The 17411-nt window shown below is 39.9% G+C and overlaps 1 protein-coding gene across 3 annotated transcripts in view; it reads right to left on the reverse strand.

Moving 5' to 3' along the window:
• The window catches only part of NELL1 (neural EGFL like 1), a 425045-nt gene that overhangs the window by 211646 nt on the left and 195988 nt on the right, over positions 1-17411 (reverse strand). The window lies entirely within an intron of this gene.

Here is a 17411-nt window from a genome sequence, read left to right on the forward strand (position 1 = left end):
TGGTATAAGCTATACCGAAAAGACACTCTCCTTCTCTATTAGGGAGGTTTGCCAGTACAGCTATACCAGCAAACTCTTTCCGGTGTACACCTGGCCTCAGTAAAGGAGAGGGCTGCCAGGTAGCTTCAGCCCTGCAGAGCTTAAATGCTGAGCTATATGGCGCTTAGGCACTTTGTTGGCACCTAGATCAAGCCTTTCAGAATTTAGAAGCTAAAGCTCCCAAGGAATTCCTAAACTTCACAAGAACTGAGCTACAGAGGAGCTGCCAGTCCTGGACTGAAGCTCTGCTTCTGCAAATCTTCGCTCTACAGATGCAACCCTGGGGAGTTTAACTTGGTCAAGAGTTATAGTTAATCTCAGTTCAGTAAATAGGGTTCACACTGTACTAAGAGATATCAATGACCTACCACAAAGTTACCAAGGCACAAAAGAAAAAAACGCCAAAAGTTTAACAATGGAAAGAGGGTAAACATCCACAAGTGCTGAATATTGTAGAACTGTACCGTCGTCTGATGAGATTTATAAACATGAAGATTTAAGAATGATTGGTGTCAATTTCTGGAAGTTTACAACTAATATTTCTTATTAATTTGCTTGGTAATTTCATACTTTTAGATAACCAGATACATTCTGTAGCCTTTGTGTAGGATATGTTATAGCTGTGCTGTACAATGGCTAGAGGACAGGTCTGGAAGTCAAGAGATTCCACTCTTGTCTTTTGTGATCTTGTGAAAGTCACTTTATCCTACCTGTATTTCATTTGCACCGTCAGTAAAGCAGAAATAATTATGCTTACCATCTTTGGTAAAGGCTTTGAGATCTATGGATGGGAACATTCCCTCTAAGTGCTAAGTATTATTATATTCATTATTAGCACAGCCGGTTTTGGAGATAATATTTAGAAAGTAACCTCCCCCTCCTCTACAAATCATTTGGTTAATCAGTATACAAGGAGGTTGATGAATCATTCTCTATGGGCTATAGTCTGATCACATTAAGGTCAATGACAGTTTTGCAACGGACTTCAGTGGAATCAGGAATTAGCCGCACAAAAAAAAATAAATTCCCAAAATACAGAACCACAAACTACTGAATTGTGATTATCCCGAAAGCCACAGCCTGTCTGCATTTTCTGTGTAATTATTGCTTTTTTAATTGTGAAAACAGAATATTGAGTCTTGTAAAGAGAACAATCTTAGGTACACCTGAATTTAATTTAAGCTAGCGCACTAAAGTAGAAGTGTAACCACAGCAGCCTGGGTGGTGGGATGGGCTAGCCACCACAGTAAGGACTGTACTGGGGCCAGCTAGCCTGTCCCACCGGCTGCACCACCATGGCTACGCTTCTACTTTTAGTGCGCCAGCACAATCAAAGCTAGCACACATACATCTACCCCCCAGGTTGAATGTATATACTGTATACCCCGAGTCTTGGAATTCACTTTAACATACTAAACAGGAGAGCAAATGCATAGTTCCAGCTATATAAGCCAACTGTCAACTAAAGGAATTGTACTAATCAAAATCAAGCTAAAGAAGAGGACAGGACAATGAAGATCTCACCTGCCTTAATCATGGAAAAACTAATACATACAATCTTTTCTCCTCACAATACTTAAACAGTTATCAGCATGCGGAAGTAGAAAGCAAGGTTCTGATGAAAATCATGTCAGACATACTGTAAATTTAAACACTGAGGAGAATCAGGTGCAACTAGTAAATCAGAGGTAATGACACACTTCAGCAAACTGAGAACGTGTCTTCCAATTACAACTGCTTAATTCACACTTTATAGAAATGTGTCTGTTACCATTACATCTTAGGAGACCATTTTATTTTGGCCAGGTGTTGTAAAAATATGCCAGAGATGGTTCAAATACTTTCATTCTGTACTACCAAAGGAAAATAAAGGGTAATATGAAATAAGCTTTACCTATTATGGAGTCGCTGGTTGCAACTCCATCATTAAGATTGAGTCAGAAGTTTTCAGTTTAACAGGAGCTTTAAACTTTTATTTAGTAGAAATCTCAAGAGATAAAAGTGAAACACACAACATAAACTTTGATACATTTTTCATGGTGACCTGATGAAAATTGGGCTAATAAGAGTTCTAAAAAAGGACCCCGCCCACCATCACTCCAGAAGGCTTTCACTTCTACCTGAACCAAACTTCAAAAAGCAGCATATACCCCAACTTCATCAAATTTGCACTCTAGCTTAAGAGCAACAGCAACCTCTCAGCAATATTAAGACAGAATCACTTCCCAAAAATATGGAATGTGAGACAATCAGATGTGCCAGTCTATTGATCTGAAAAGTATCTGAGGTCACTGTTAAGGTTTTGTGTTAGAGTGCAAATCTGATGAACTCAGGCATGTATTACTTTTTGGTATCTGTTGGACTGAAAGCTTTGCAGAGTATTGGAGTGAGTGTTGACAGCATTGCGGGCAATGTGAAAGTGGTAAAGATTGCAGAAGACTTTTCCCTTAACTGACTATTTCCATGCCTTTCAGGTTTTGAGTTGGGGGGATGTGTCCCAATACAACCTTAAATGTCACTAAACGTTTTGGTGTATTTTATATTGGTGTATTACATTGGTGTATTTTATATCTGGTGTTTTCCAGAAGAAGTATGAACTTTAGGATGAGTTTAAGTCCTTTCAGGAACTGGGTCATAACGTTGCAGCTTTTTGATAGTACAGATGGACACAGAGAGACACTGTTATACACCTCTACCCTGATATAACACGACCCAATATAACACAAATTCTTACATAACGCGGTAAAGCAGTGCTCCAGGGGGGCGGGGCTGCGCACTCCGGCAGATCAAAGCAAGTTCGATACAACGCGGTTTCACCTATAACGCGGTAAGATTTTTTTTGGCTCCTGAGGACAGTGTTATATTGAGGTAGAGGTGTATATGCAGAATGACTCACCTAAACTGGAGTTTGGCTGTGATACCTGGGCCAAGATTTTAAAAAGCAGGTGCCTAAAGTTAGGCTTCTAGCTCCATACAGTAACTCCTCACTTAAAGTCATCCTGGTTAACGTTGTTTCATTGTTATTTTGCTGATCATTTAGAGAACATGCTCATTTAAAGTTGTGCAACGCTCCCTTAAAATGCTGTTTGGCAGCCGCCTGCTTTGTCCACTGCTTGCAGGAAGAGCAGCCCATTGCAGCTAGCTTGTGGGGGCTTGGAACCAGGGTGGACCTGCAGCCCCGCCATCAGCTCCCCACTCTCCTATGTTCCCGGTGCAGCAGCCGCCCAGCGGGCTACCAATCGCCGGCAGTTCAGCTGTCCCTCCCCCCACTGCCATGTGCTGCTCCTGCCCTCTGCCTTGCAGCTGCTCCCAGGAGCCTCCTGCTTGTTGTGAAGGGGAGGGGGAAAGTGGGGAGCTAATGAGATCTGACCCATGACAGCCTGAATTGTTTTGGCTGCAGCTACACAACATATTATATCAGTGAAATATTTAAAGTACGCTGAAAGCTAGGTCAGACAGCATTATATGCTGTTTATTGCTCTAGCATTTGGGACTCACTTGCCACTAGATAATCACAGCACAAATTTATTCCACAAACTTCTCATAACTAAAAAAAATAAATAAAAATAACCTAAATATCCAGACATATGATGCACTACATTGAAAAAATACATGGTCGGTTGATGTTAATCCAAATAGGGAGCTCATTTCTAAAGGATTTATACTCTGAATGCATGAAAAAGTCACAGGCAGCCACAGGGAAGTGCTAACAAACCATGTTGCTAGCCAAGAAAAATAAGAATTTAAGCACAGGATTATGCAAGACGACAGCTGTAAGAGAAGTGTCTTTTCTCCAGGAAAGCTTAGCACAGGAGTTTAGGAGGGATAGAGGCAATAACCTGAAATATCAAGTGGAGAAATCTAAGGACAGCGGTACAAGTGCATTACAGATTTAAGGTAGGGGCCTTCAGGGAGGGAGGGAGTGGTTCACTTGCTGCCCTTTCTTTTCAGCACTAAACACTGTCAGATTCACAAAATACTACCTGAAAATACCACTGTAGGCAGCCTTTGGCAAAGGAGAAGATCATTAAAAAGGCAAGAAAAATGTAAGCGCAAAAGGCGCACTACAAAAATCCATTTACAAAAGACGATACAGTAAAAAATAATTTAAATTTACATTTTACATGTTAATTCTGTGCGTCTAGGAAGTCAGACAGGAGAAACTTTCACACAAATTCATTACAAGACAAGAAGTGAAGAGAGAGTGAATGACTAAGTTTCTGGAAGTACAACTGAGTACAAGGGAAGCCAGTAGCCTCAGGGAGTGGGATTAGAGTGTTTTATTTGAGAGAGCTGGAAGCCATAGGCCAAGAGAATAAAAGAGATGGAATCTGAAAAGCTGTGACCATGACTGAGAAGGAAGTACCTGCTTGCTCGTTGGAAGGGAGAGAAGTCTCTACAGCTGTGTAGCCAGAGAAGACCACAGCCAACTGTCTTCTGCAGGACGGGAGCTGCCAATGTGCAGCTCTCCCCAAGCCATCAATAAAGTCTGCAGAGCAAACTGGCTAGAGAGGAGTGATGTCTCTGGGAATGACCTATGCACCACTTCATATACAAGAAATGTTGAAATACAAGGCAAAATAGCATCAGAAGCAAGTTAATCCTATGTATTTTGTCTCCGTGACTTCTCTCTGCCCTGCTCTGGGCCAGTTAAGGAACTTTTTTTCCTGATTCAGATTCAGCCTGAATTCCAAGTCCAGTCCAGATGTGCAATGTGCCTAAGTCTTAAATTGGTCTTAAATCCCTCTTTTTCTTTGAATGATGTGACATCACACTTCGTTAAGGTGAGCAGAAGAAATGAGACAAAAATATATGAAGAAAGCTTTATATTAATAACTAAAATAAAAATAAAGTGTTTACAATGTGCACATTTAGGGCCAGATTGTGCCACCCTTATTTACATTGGGCAGTACCCTTACTCAACTGATTTCCATGGAACTATTTGCAAAGTAAGGTGCTACTCAGTATGACCAAGCATCTGGCCATACAGCATTTGGTGAGGGATAGAAATAAAACCAATTATATATAGCCTGATCATCCCAAAGTGAATTAAAAAGCAGTCAAGCAGGGTCTGAAAGAAAATTGCCTCCAAACGAAGCACCAAAATACTAGTGCACATTACGTGCTATTGTGTTTCTGAAAAGCTTATTCCAGCATAAGCGACAGGCAACAAAAGCAGGAGTATAAGGAGCACTGTACCTCAGAAAAGGGGGCAGGGGGCTAATAGTAGTGTTGTAAAAGGGTCTGTCTGAACAGCATCACAAAGAAGGTAGTGTCACATCTAGTGATTAGGGCATGTGGCTGTGAGTCAGGAGACATGAGTTCTATTCCTGTTCTTTTAAATTGTTGTGTGATCTGCACATATTCTGTAAAATGTGTTGATGTCAATGTTTGAAAGATAGTATTCAAGTGCAAAGTGTAAGAGAAATCTCTTAACTCCGCACTGTAACCAAACTGTTTACCAACATCATTGGCCATACAATGGCCAGGAGACTGGTTCTGGAGGGCAGCATATTTGGAACAAGAGATCAGGACCCAGAATACTCAAAGCACTGCTAGGTGGAGTTAGGTAAAGGTTCATGACCTATGGCAATGGAACTAATACTCCAGAAATGGCTGGTAAATACAGAAGACAGCAAATAATCAAGTGACAACCTGGAGAGCATAGCAGATAATGATCTACTGGTACAGGAGATAGCTGAAGCAAATCAGACAAGTCCACTGGGAAAGTAACTGACGACATATTAACAAAGGAAAATCATCACACCAATGGAGCACAGAGTACTGAAGCACAACCCAAGGGGGATACACTCACTAAAGAGCATTACAGACACATTAATCCCGATGTCCCACAGAAAGCCCATCAAATGTTTACTGTATCCATATTCACCAACACAAGTGTAAAGATGCATAGCCCAAAGGTGCTGACTGTTTCTGGGCTGACAGATATGCTTTGGCTGCTGCACATGATGACAGTGTACATCTCTGTTTTAACTCTGCTCAGGGCGAAGATACTCATGCTGCTGAACATGAGTTTCAGCTGCCTCTGCCTGGTTCACTCAACACGCTTTTGGCAAACGAGGTAGTGTGCATGCTGGGTGGGTGTATGACACCATGCTAGCCGGGCAGTTGCAGGCTATGCGTTCTTTTGAATATCATATTATTTTTTCGGCACCCACATCTTCCATGGAATGAGATAGCTATGAACCCTCCAGAGGAACCCTCCTGTCTGTGAAAAGTTTCATACATTTTTGTAATAGAGTGTAGTTATGAGGACAACTGGGGCAATAGTCAGTATCTCCCTCTCAGTCTGCACTTGTGTTTTGTTTTCATAATAAAAATAATACATACAAAACATGTTTTATGGAACAAATGGCCATCCTGCCAGAGGGTTTCGACCCCAAGCACTGCAGGACAATGTTCAACACAAACACTTCATGTGATTGTGCCCTCCAGGAACACTCCACGGACAGAGGATGAAAGTGAAGTCCCAGCAGATCTCCCAGGAGGGGAAAAAAAGAAGCAAGAGAGGGCCCCACTCTCCTGCCAAAAAATTGAAGAAATATAGTCAGGTATATAACACCTTGCAGTCTCTACAGTGCCTTCCATCCAAGGAGCTTAAAGCACTTTGCAAACATTAAAAAATGATGTCTCTCAACACCCTTGTAAGGTAAGGAACAATTATCATCCCCATTATATGGATGAGGAAACTGGAGCACAGAACCATTATATGGCTTTCCCAGAATCACACAGTAAGTTATGTCACAGCTGGGAACAGAACTCCGAGCCAGGATCCAGCCTCGTGCTTAAATCACTAGAAAACATGGCCGACTTTATTTATCCTCCCCATTTATATGCTGCACTTGCCACAGAGTTTCTAGGAACATGGACTACATTTTAAAAACACAAGAATAAATCTGCAAATGATGTTACTAAATTGTTTGTTTAAGAAATAAATTCAGAAAAAATTGAAACATTTCATTTTGACATTTTTAAATAAAATGTTTTAAATTTTTTGTTTTTAAATCACTTTCTTTTAAAATTTCCTTTAATTTTATTTTTAAAAAATACATTTAAAATAATTGAAATTGAAATGAAACATTTTGATTTTTTCAAAATGAAACATTGTTTGACCCAAAATGAAACTATCCAAATTGCCAAAAATTTTGAAAATTTTCATTTTCAGTCTGCCAAGAAATGATATTAAAGACACTGGATTATGGCTATTTACAATAATGTAAATCATGCTGTTACATTTTAAGAATACCCAAACAACAGAAAAGCAACAAATAAAGATTTGAGAAAATGAATGTGTGACCATTCTCTCCTCTACCCTGCAGGAAGGAGGGACTTGCCTTGACCTTATGGCTGTCAACTAGTGTCAGAACAGAAGTTAAGAGTGGGACAGAGTAGGCATAAATTGATTGATGTTTTCACTGCTGCAGAGCCAGGAATCCGATAGCAGTAGAAGAACGAGCAAGGGAAGCTATCAATAGGCAACAAGCTCATTTTTTCCATCCCATAAGACGACAAATTGTCTAAGCATAAATTGTTTCCAATATAGTTTCCTTTGTTTATTTTGTCCTGATGGGATTCTTTTATCTAATATTATGCAGGGTGTATTCAATTTATGCAGATCAAAACATGCTGGAAGCCTGTTTGCAGTCTACATGGGTCTAGCAGACTAAATGGTGCCCATCCCATAACTAGGTCAAATTATCAAGGATCAAGCAGCCTTGGTAGCACTCCCTCAATCCTGAAGGTTGTGTGAATACTTAGCTACAGGGTATCAGAGGGGTAGCCGTGTTAGTCTGGATCTGTAAAAAGCAACAGAGAGTCCTGTGGCACCTTTAAAACTAACAGATGTATTGGAGCATAAGGTTTCGTGGCATCTGATGAAGTGGGCATTCACCCACAAAAGCTTATGCTCCAATACATCTGTTAGTCTTAAAGATGCCACAGGACTCTCTGTTGTTAGCTACAGGATATTCATATAAAGCAGTGGGTCTCAAACTTTTTTACTGGTGACCCCTTTCACACAGCAAGCCATTGAGTGTGACCCCCCCCACAATAAATTAAACACACTTTTTAATATATTTAACACCATTATAAATGCTGGAGGCAAAGCGGGGTTTGAGGTGGAGGCTGACAGCTCGCGACCCCCCATGTAATAACCTCGCAACCCCCGAGGGGTCCCGACCCCCAGTTTGAGAATCCCTGCCCAGGAGAAATGGTGGAAGCCCCATTGCTTGGAGCATTTTCAAACAGACTGGACAGAGATTAGATAACATACTGAACTGAGAGGGGATGAACTAGTTAACCCAGTAGGTCATTTCCATTTCTAATTACTGGGAAGCATCACTATCCCTGGAGTGCCCTTCCTCCCAGGCAAGGAAGAATTCATGCTTTGGATCTTTCACCCTCTTCAAGAATCACTTCGGATATTATAGCCCAAGGGTATGGTTGTTATGAGGTTTTCAATGTCCCTTTCATACTGCAACAGCTATTTTTCTGTGGATTCTTCCTCCTGCTCACTTTTTGCCTGACAAGGCACACCAGGGATTCTATGATAACAATATCACTATCAGAAGAAGGCAATTAACTACTGCAGCATCCTCAGTACCACCGCTTCCTGGGCCAGCCTTCAGTCACTTGCTCTCTAGACTGACAGGGACTTCTACATCTATGGTCACTGCCAGCATGGGGGCAAGGCTCAGATTAAACCAAAATAAGCACAAAACTGTTCATTACGCTGTACTTATTGGAGTGTGCAAAAGTAGCTACAGGGGTATAGTGCTGATCACAAGAAAAGAATGGAAAAAGGGACAAAAACTCTAAACTGAGTCCTTCTGGGTTGCTACAGTAACAACATGTCTCTGATGAATTTCAATCTGCTACAGAGATAGATAAAGGCAGGAGAATGAGATACAAATTGTGTACATTTGCCAATAACTTGTCAATACAAGAGAGAGGCAGTCACATAGAATACAGTTTAATAAAATGTAAATAGATTGTAAAGACACCTTAAAAATGGGACTAATGAATAACAACTGGAATTTAATATTAACTAATTTGAAGTAGTGGAGTGGGGCTCAAATAGAACAAACAAATGAAAAATTAACTGGGATGAACTAGATCAAGAGGATTTAAGAGTTTTCTCCAAAAACATGTCTAGACAATATTGTGTCACAGCTGAAATGTCACACGGAATGCAAGGATGCGTAACTAAGAGTGTATAAAAGTAATTCTTAGGAAGTTACATCTACTCAGTTCTGATTACCACATTATAAGAGAGATGAGATAGCACTTGAAAAAGAAAAGAAGAATCAATAGGATAATTACCTATACTCAGGCATGAATGTCAACAGAACACAGAAAAGATATAAATGAACTCATTATACTGCATATGAAGTTTATACCCTCTCAGGGCCAAATTCCACCCTGATATACATGTGTCTACCCCCACAAGACTGGAAGCGATTAAGATGGCAAAGCAAGCCAATTAACTCCACGGGCTGCACCTGAAGGGGGAGCCAGACAAGAGCACTGGAACAGTTTGTACAGTGAGGGAGCTGAGAGCCATTGAACCAAACTGTTAATCCTGTATATGATGGAAACCACTTTAAGCCAGCACCCCTAGTTCCAGCTCTATGGAGCCAGAGAGCAGGGAAGTGATTGAAAGCAGGCTCAGCTGTGCAGGAACAGGGAAGGTATATAAAGCCAGGAAGCTGGCCATAGACAAAGGCTGCTGGGAAAGGCTGCAGCCACTTCCTGGAAAGTGGGAGGAGGGTTTGGAGCTGGTAACACAGGGAAAGGCGAGGAACCAGGAGTTGTAGGAAAGAGTCTAAGGAAGGAGCAACAAGGGTTGTGGGAAAGCAGGCCGCAGTTGCAAGTATAGGGTCCCTGGGCTGCAACCCCGAGTAGCAGGCAGGCCTGGGTTCCCCCTACTGGCTACATGGGAAGTGGCACCATCAGGGCATTTCCAGATGCTGGAGAAGACTGACTGAGATGGTTTGTGTGGAAGGACTTTGGGTAACCCCTGGACGGTGAAACCACAAAGTGACCCAGCCAGAGGGCCGGGTCATGAAGAGTAGGCTACGGTTCCTGAAGTGAGAGAGGCCACAGGGTAGGAGGGACGAGTGAAGACACCAACACAGGAGGGATCAATGCCTGGCAGAGCTAATTCCCAGGATGGCCAGGAGAAGGCACTACCTGCAGCGAGTGAACCCCGTCACAACATGCATGCATGACACAGCCAAAGGGCTGAGTTTGGACCCAAGTGATTTAAAGTAAAAGGAGGAAGGGTTGGCATGCTCTACCACAGATTTCCATATGACCTGTGTTTCATTTGTAAAATGGGGATAATAATAATTGTTTACCTCACAAGAGTGACAGGATGCTCAATCCACTGTTGTTCTTAAAGACCTTTGAGCTATTCAGTTGGAAATGCTATAAAACAATTATTATTATTAAAAACCTTCTGGCTGTTATTCTCCTCCCATATTGTTGGTTCTGGCAGATTTATTTAAAGTACATCAAATTCATCTAATCTAATTACATATTTCATAATGACCTGACTGAATCATCCTGACAAATTTCTTTTTAAAATTTAAGTGATCAAAATTTTATGTTAGAGATTAAAATCCAAGCGCATTCAAAATTACATATTGTGGCCAATTGAAAACACACCCACAAACAGAATCAGAAGGATTTAAATAGATAGCAGCAATTATCCTTTTCTCTGTTGAGCAGAAATGAAAAGATAAAAATGATTATTGCTCTAAGGTTACTATAATATTCATGTATCTACTTAACTTGCTTCCTCTACAGATCCCATTTGTTTTCTTTAAGCAAATGAATAAAAATTTAAAAGATTATGATTATTCAATATTCTACAAAAAGATGAGTAAGAGATATGACAAAAGTATGTAAAATGCTGAATTGTAAATAGAAGGCACTCCTTTTCTGATATTTAACAACTAGGCACTTGATGTGATTAGAAGGCAAAACAATTAAGATGGATAAAAGGAAGTATACTCCTTTACAAAAAAACAACAAAAACATAATTAACTTGTGAAACTCCATAACAGGATATTACTGAGGGAAAGTTTTTAATAATATTCAAAATAGTTTTAGGGTTCTAGTTAGGATTTAATATAAAGGCTATCAGTACTTATGGTACAAGTCCCAAGATTATAGCCAGATGGAGCCAGGAAGAAATTTCCTCCAATGATATAGCTGTATGGAGGATTACACTTCCTCTGAACCAACATTGACCACTGTCAGAAATACTAGACAGACCATTGTTCAAGATGGCAGTTCCTAATAAAATGGTGATGGATTTTATCTGGGAAAAGAAACAAATCATGAATTTTAGATTGCTTTCTCAAGAGATCTTGGTTGTCACAGGGATGTGAGCATTCTGTATTAACATCTGGTTTTCTAACTGAGACCTGCATTCAGATGGCTTGCGTTCTCTGGGCTCGGTCTCCATCTGCACCAAGTTTACACTCAGTGTAACTGAGGTGCAAGTGGGAGGGGAAGTTGATTGTCACTCATCTTCCTATTGCCATTATACTGGGCACCCTAGGGACTAAAATGACCCATCAAGTAACTTAGAGAAGCCCTGGGCTGTTCTAATTTACACTGGCTGCAGCCAGAGGATCTAGCAGCGCACTATTCACTCTGTCCCCTTCCACCCTTGTTATGTTCTGCATATGTAATGGGGCGGGAAGAGGGAATAAATGGTGTCTACACAGGCATCATCTGGGCAAGCATTTACACACTACCCTGCCAGTGCATTAGTTCTGATGTGAAGAAACCACCTCTAGATCTTAGAGAATAGTTCAGCCTCCAATCTGTCAGGACTGCCAACAAGGATGCCAGTTAATAGAAAATTGATGTAGTATTTGAGCAGAGAAGAATCAACATGATTAGAACCATCTATAATTAGTCACGATAGTCATCAGAATAATTGAAAAATATAATGTATATCAACACACTATAATAATACTTCGTTCTCATATAGTGATTTTTATCCACGGATCTGTAAGTGCTTTACAAGGGAAGGTATTCATCTCACCATTTTACAGATAGATCAGCTGACCAAAAAAAAAAAAAAATGAAGTAACTTGCCCAAGACCACACATGGGTCAGGGGCCTAGCCAAGAATATAACTCAGGTTTCCTGCCTCCTGGACCAGTCTCTTGTAAATTGGCCAATACAATCTCCTGTACACGGTGGGCCTGATGCACTACTGTCTTACTCCTATTTTACACTGGTGTAACTCCAGTACAGTCACTAAGGACTCCTGATCATTATGAATTTCAGCCACTAATAACATGGAGTGGATTAGAACTCATGACTCAAAGATGAAAGGTTCTGATTCTTTTTATTCAACTTCTAATTTTGTCTTCTAAACGCACATATATAAAAACCAACCTAACTCTTGGTTGTATCTTTGTCTATGCACCTACACAGGAGAGTGAAAGGGAATAAGAACTACCCCCTTGTGCCCTATATGGGCTACCTGGGTCTGGGCACGGGGTGTAAATGGGCACTTCTAGGTGGGCAGGGAGGATTGGGGAATGGGTACGGCTGTGGATCCACCCCCACTACTCACTGGCCACAACACTGTATAAAGGGCAGTGAGTTAATTTGTTATTTGTATAGGCCAGATACAAATTATTACTCCCTCCAGAGCAAGGAGGGAGCAGGGGAGCATATGTGACTCTGGGACTTACTCTTGGGGCAGTACAATATATGCCCACACTCTGCTCAGGTCTGTGTCTGAAGGCAAACCATAGCGTTTTATAACATGGCATAGAGAAAAATGTGTAAGTGGACTCCTATTATACTGTCCATCTCTTATACATCTAATCAAATATTTGTGTATATGCACAACTGTAATTTGAGAAGGTAATAGAAAGGGTACAGAAATGTAAAAAGAATCTGGTCCAAAATTCATGAGCTCTGTGAAGATTAAAAAAAAAAAAAAAAAAAAAAAAAACCTGCAGCCTTAAATTGCCAAGTGAGGATTTAATTGAAGAATATAAAATAAATGGTTTAGATAAGGTCAGCCCAAGGTACTATTTTCCAGAGAATGCGGAAAGAAAAGACATAAATGGAAATTAAAGGAAACAAAGTCAGAGTAGATATCAGAAGGAGGACCTTTCCGTGCACAAAATTATTACATGTGCAGAGCTGTCTCCCAGGAAAGTGTACACAGGCAGGAATCATTCAAGAAACAATTAGACAAAATCCTTAGGGACTGGAGAATTTTATTTTTTGTAAAGAAGCTTTGATGTGCCAAATTGAATGAATGTTTTTTCATGTTCATTCTCAGAGCAGAAATGTATTTCTAGTTTTGATGCCTTATTAAAGAATGTCTCAATTTTGACAGCTTCTGTGCGGAGGGCTGCTTGTGTTCTCTCCCATAAGCCGGATAGAAAAGAAAACTACTGTATTAAAAGACTAAAATATTAGTAGTTTTAGGTCCAACTGTCAACAGAGTTAATGCCCATAATCACTGTTTAAAGCTGTTTAGTTTTCTGACCTTCGCAACACAGAGAAACCAGAGACAGTCAAAAAGTCTGGGAGTATTCAGATTCTGTGCTCTGTTTGGTCCTATTGTAGAGGAAATCTCTTGGATCCCCCATTTCATGGAGTTCAAAGGATCAGATCGAGTGTTCCAGTTCAGGCACAGAAACTAGATTAGAAAAGGAGTCTGTGAAAGGGGGGGGGAGAAAGAGTATATTCTGATAACTCTTCTTTTGAGCTTTCTCCAGTTCCTGAGCCAACATTCCATTACTTAGGTTCAGCCCAAGCTGACCTTACCTTCAGAGTCCTATTTTCACCAGTGCATTGAGTACTAGTTACACTGCCTTCAAATGAAAACAATCCTTTAATGGACCTGATCTGCAAGGTACAAAGTGTCTCTGGAGAGGTGCTGATAGCCCTCAACCCATATTCAAATCTAGGAGAGTGAGTGCACTTATGTCTACACTGCAGCTGAAAGTGAGCCTACCAGCCTGGTAGACAGTCTCATCCTAGCAGGTTGAGCTCAGGTGACTATTCAGAGACCCCCTTCAGAGCTACAACATCCACACTGCTATTTTTAGCAGGCTAATGCAAGCCCTGCTATCATGAGTCTCTCTGCCTGGGCTGGAGACTCATTCCCAGCTGCAATGTAGACATACTTATTTGTTGTTCAGCACCTTGCAAGTTAAAGCCCCACTTGCATGTGTACATGTGGGGTAAATTCCATCTGTGCAGAGGGTTAGCATGAGGATTGTGCACCACTGAAGTCCTATAGCATCTCTCAAGGGGACCTCCTGATCTTTTCTTTGACATAAGCGGTTCACATTGTTATGCTGGCCCTCTGAATAGGCGTGAATTTGATCTGCACTGTGTATTAAAATCACTAAAGTTTTTGTTGCAGCACCACTCACACCATAGGAAAGCTCATTTTTTTGTTAACCTAAATGTATTACCCCAAGCCATCTGTTGCTGGAAAACCTACATAACTGTGACGGGTTATACCGGGTACGCAAAATTGATTCACCAATGTCCTTCAAGAGCTGTCTGAATATACTGATGTGCCAAGCACATTAAATCAAGTACTTAACCTTCATGCAGCATTAGTTTCCATACCTTGCTGTACTTTGTTAGCCTGTTTTAAATTCAAGATCTCAGGTAAAATCAGCTAGGACACTAAACTTTCCGTCAGAATAGGAAATTCAGAATCTAAAAGGATTGAACTTCATGAAGTAATTTAAGTAAAATAAATACCCTTATGAACCTTGGAAATAATCAGATAAGAGCTTCACATTTCAAACTGATTAGAAATTCATTTTGTCAGTGAATTAATTTGTCCTTTTTCTCCAGTACAAAAACAAAACCCAGAAAGGGTAATAACTGCCCTTGTTCCTGAACCCAATTTATTGATGCTGAGAGATAATCTAATGGTACAGATTATTTTATTAAAAATAATCAGTCTAACCACAACTAATCAAATGAACCTTGTTAAACTTAGACTTGTTCCCAGAATTTGATCTAAAAGGAAGCTAAATAAGCAACCACAACTTGGTTTTCAGCTGTGCATCATCAACCCAGCCTATGTTTTTGCACATGCAACTTGACCATATTTTTAGCTGCATCTGCAGTTATTACTTAAGTTAGTACTTATACATCAAACTTCCTCATCTAAAGCCACATGCATGCAAAAATAAGTCTACCTGCCATATATTTGCACTAATAATTCACTGCAAAGGCAAAAATGTGCATACATGCATCTGTGGATGCAAAATTTGCAAAAAAGATGGCATTTTTGAAAAACTGGCCCCTGCATATTTTTAAATGTTAGAACTTTTATTCATGGTAACATTACATGAGGCAATTTTTCTCCTTTTCTGATTTTCTCAAATTTCATTAAAATCTTGGATTATGGTCTTTTCAGATAACTTTGTTTAACCATTCTGTTCTATCCAGCTACTTCAGCCCCTTTGGTATAAGGAATCTGAGCTGCTAATTTCTAACCATCATCATCAACCATGTTTCAGCTATGGAAACTTAAACCTCAAAAACAAGTGATGCTTTGTGGAATCCCAGGAAAGAAGCGGTCCACTCTGTTACTGTCATCATAAAACATAGTGTTTCATGTATTTTCTTGAAGTGCCAATAACCAAAGGAAAAAATGTAAACTACACCCCATTGTATATCCTTAGAGATCAAACAATTAAGTTTTAAGACCCATGATTTCTGTTTGTGATAAGAGTGTTCATATTGTCTGCGTCCTTAATTCAAATAAATAAACTGTACATTTTACAACTGGGATGGGGCTGTTTTGTTTTGTATTTCTTTAAATCCTGGATAGAGATATCAGAAATATTTGTGAACATCAAATATGTATTTTCTAAGGGAGAAAATAAGTATGAAAGAAAAAGCAACATTAATGTAAGCTTTCTTCATAGGTCTGCCAAGTGGATCTAATTTCAGGATTGCTAATGATTTCAGTGCAATAAAGCTATGATCTCTGTCCAGTCCTTAGGGGATAGATGTCCATATCACAACTGCCCAAAAGGAGACCCTCTAACTGGCAATATCAACTCAGAGACAAAGGGCATAATCCAGCATCAATTAATTTTTATTATTTTAAATAAAGCCATTGGCTAAGATTGTAAGTTTTTTTTTAAGCATAAATGGAATTGTTTCATAGATTCCTACAAGCATGTAGATCCCGAAGCACCAGTATAGAATATTAGCTGGTTTTGTGCTCAACTATTTTCCTTGCTATGAAAATAAATACTATGAAGTTTAGAATTGCGGCAGGAGTCTCACAGCTATTTAGTTGAAATGTGACTGCATTTTGAGCATCTTTGCTTTTTGCACAGGCACGTTTACAGCAGGAGTAAAACATTGATTTTTTTTTTAAGTTAGATTAGACATCTTTCACTGAAAGGATATCTTCAGTGCTCGAAAAGAAACCACTGAAAGTTCCAACGACAGGGCTCTTTCTCCCTGCTTCTGGCACACAAGTTTGTGTGTATCATTTCTTTTCTACTATAGAAAAAAACCTCAGAAATAGAGGGATTGCAAATTGGTTTAGTATGTTGCCTATCCGACAGATGATTCAACATCTGAGATATTTCTAAAAGGTAAAAAATAAACAAATTAAATACAAACAAACTTTCAGGCCTTACTAAAATACAGCCTAATTGAGCAAGAAAAGGAATCCATGTTTTCTTCTTTGTAATCTACCTTTTAGCACCAATACACTTTCAGAAATTGCTATCTTAATTTTGAGAAGCACATAGTAGGTCAAATGAATTTGCTCTTTGCTCAAAACAGCTCTTTAGTGCCACTAGATTGGAAAAATAAAGTTATTCTGTCACTGCATAGCACCGTTCAAGTCAGTCAGCTCTCCCTACGCCCACTCTTTTCCTTTACCTGTGGCTCTGTTTTCCAGCCATTACCCATCTCTGATACTTCCTTCCAGGAGAACAAAGTTCAACTACTGGCTGAAGCTAGTGAGTATCCCAGTCACTAACTGGATCTTAACCCCAATTTGAGCTGCTGTTCATAAAACTGAACTTTACTGGAAAATTACCGACACAAAAAGAAAAATATAAATAAATAAATCCAATTGACTACAAGAAGGATTTGCAAGACAGGATCAGCCATTGTTGTCCGCAGCCTAGTCCCCTTTCTCTGACAATGGTTAGCAACAGACACTTTGTAGAAAGGTGTAAAACCCCAGCTACGGATTTTTTTTATTAAAAGTAATAATATTCCTATAAAGAAAGTTTCATCCCAACTACTTTCTGTCCAGAAGCATTGCTAGGAGGCAAAAAGCTCATGTTACAAACTACCCA

Source organism: Malaclemys terrapin, chromosome 4 (genome assembly GCF_027887155.1).
Source record: "Malaclemys terrapin pileata isolate rMalTer1 chromosome 4, rMalTer1.hap1, whole genome shotgun sequence".
Classification (NCBI taxonomy): domain Eukaryota; kingdom Metazoa; phylum Chordata; order Testudines; family Emydidae; genus Malaclemys; species Malaclemys terrapin.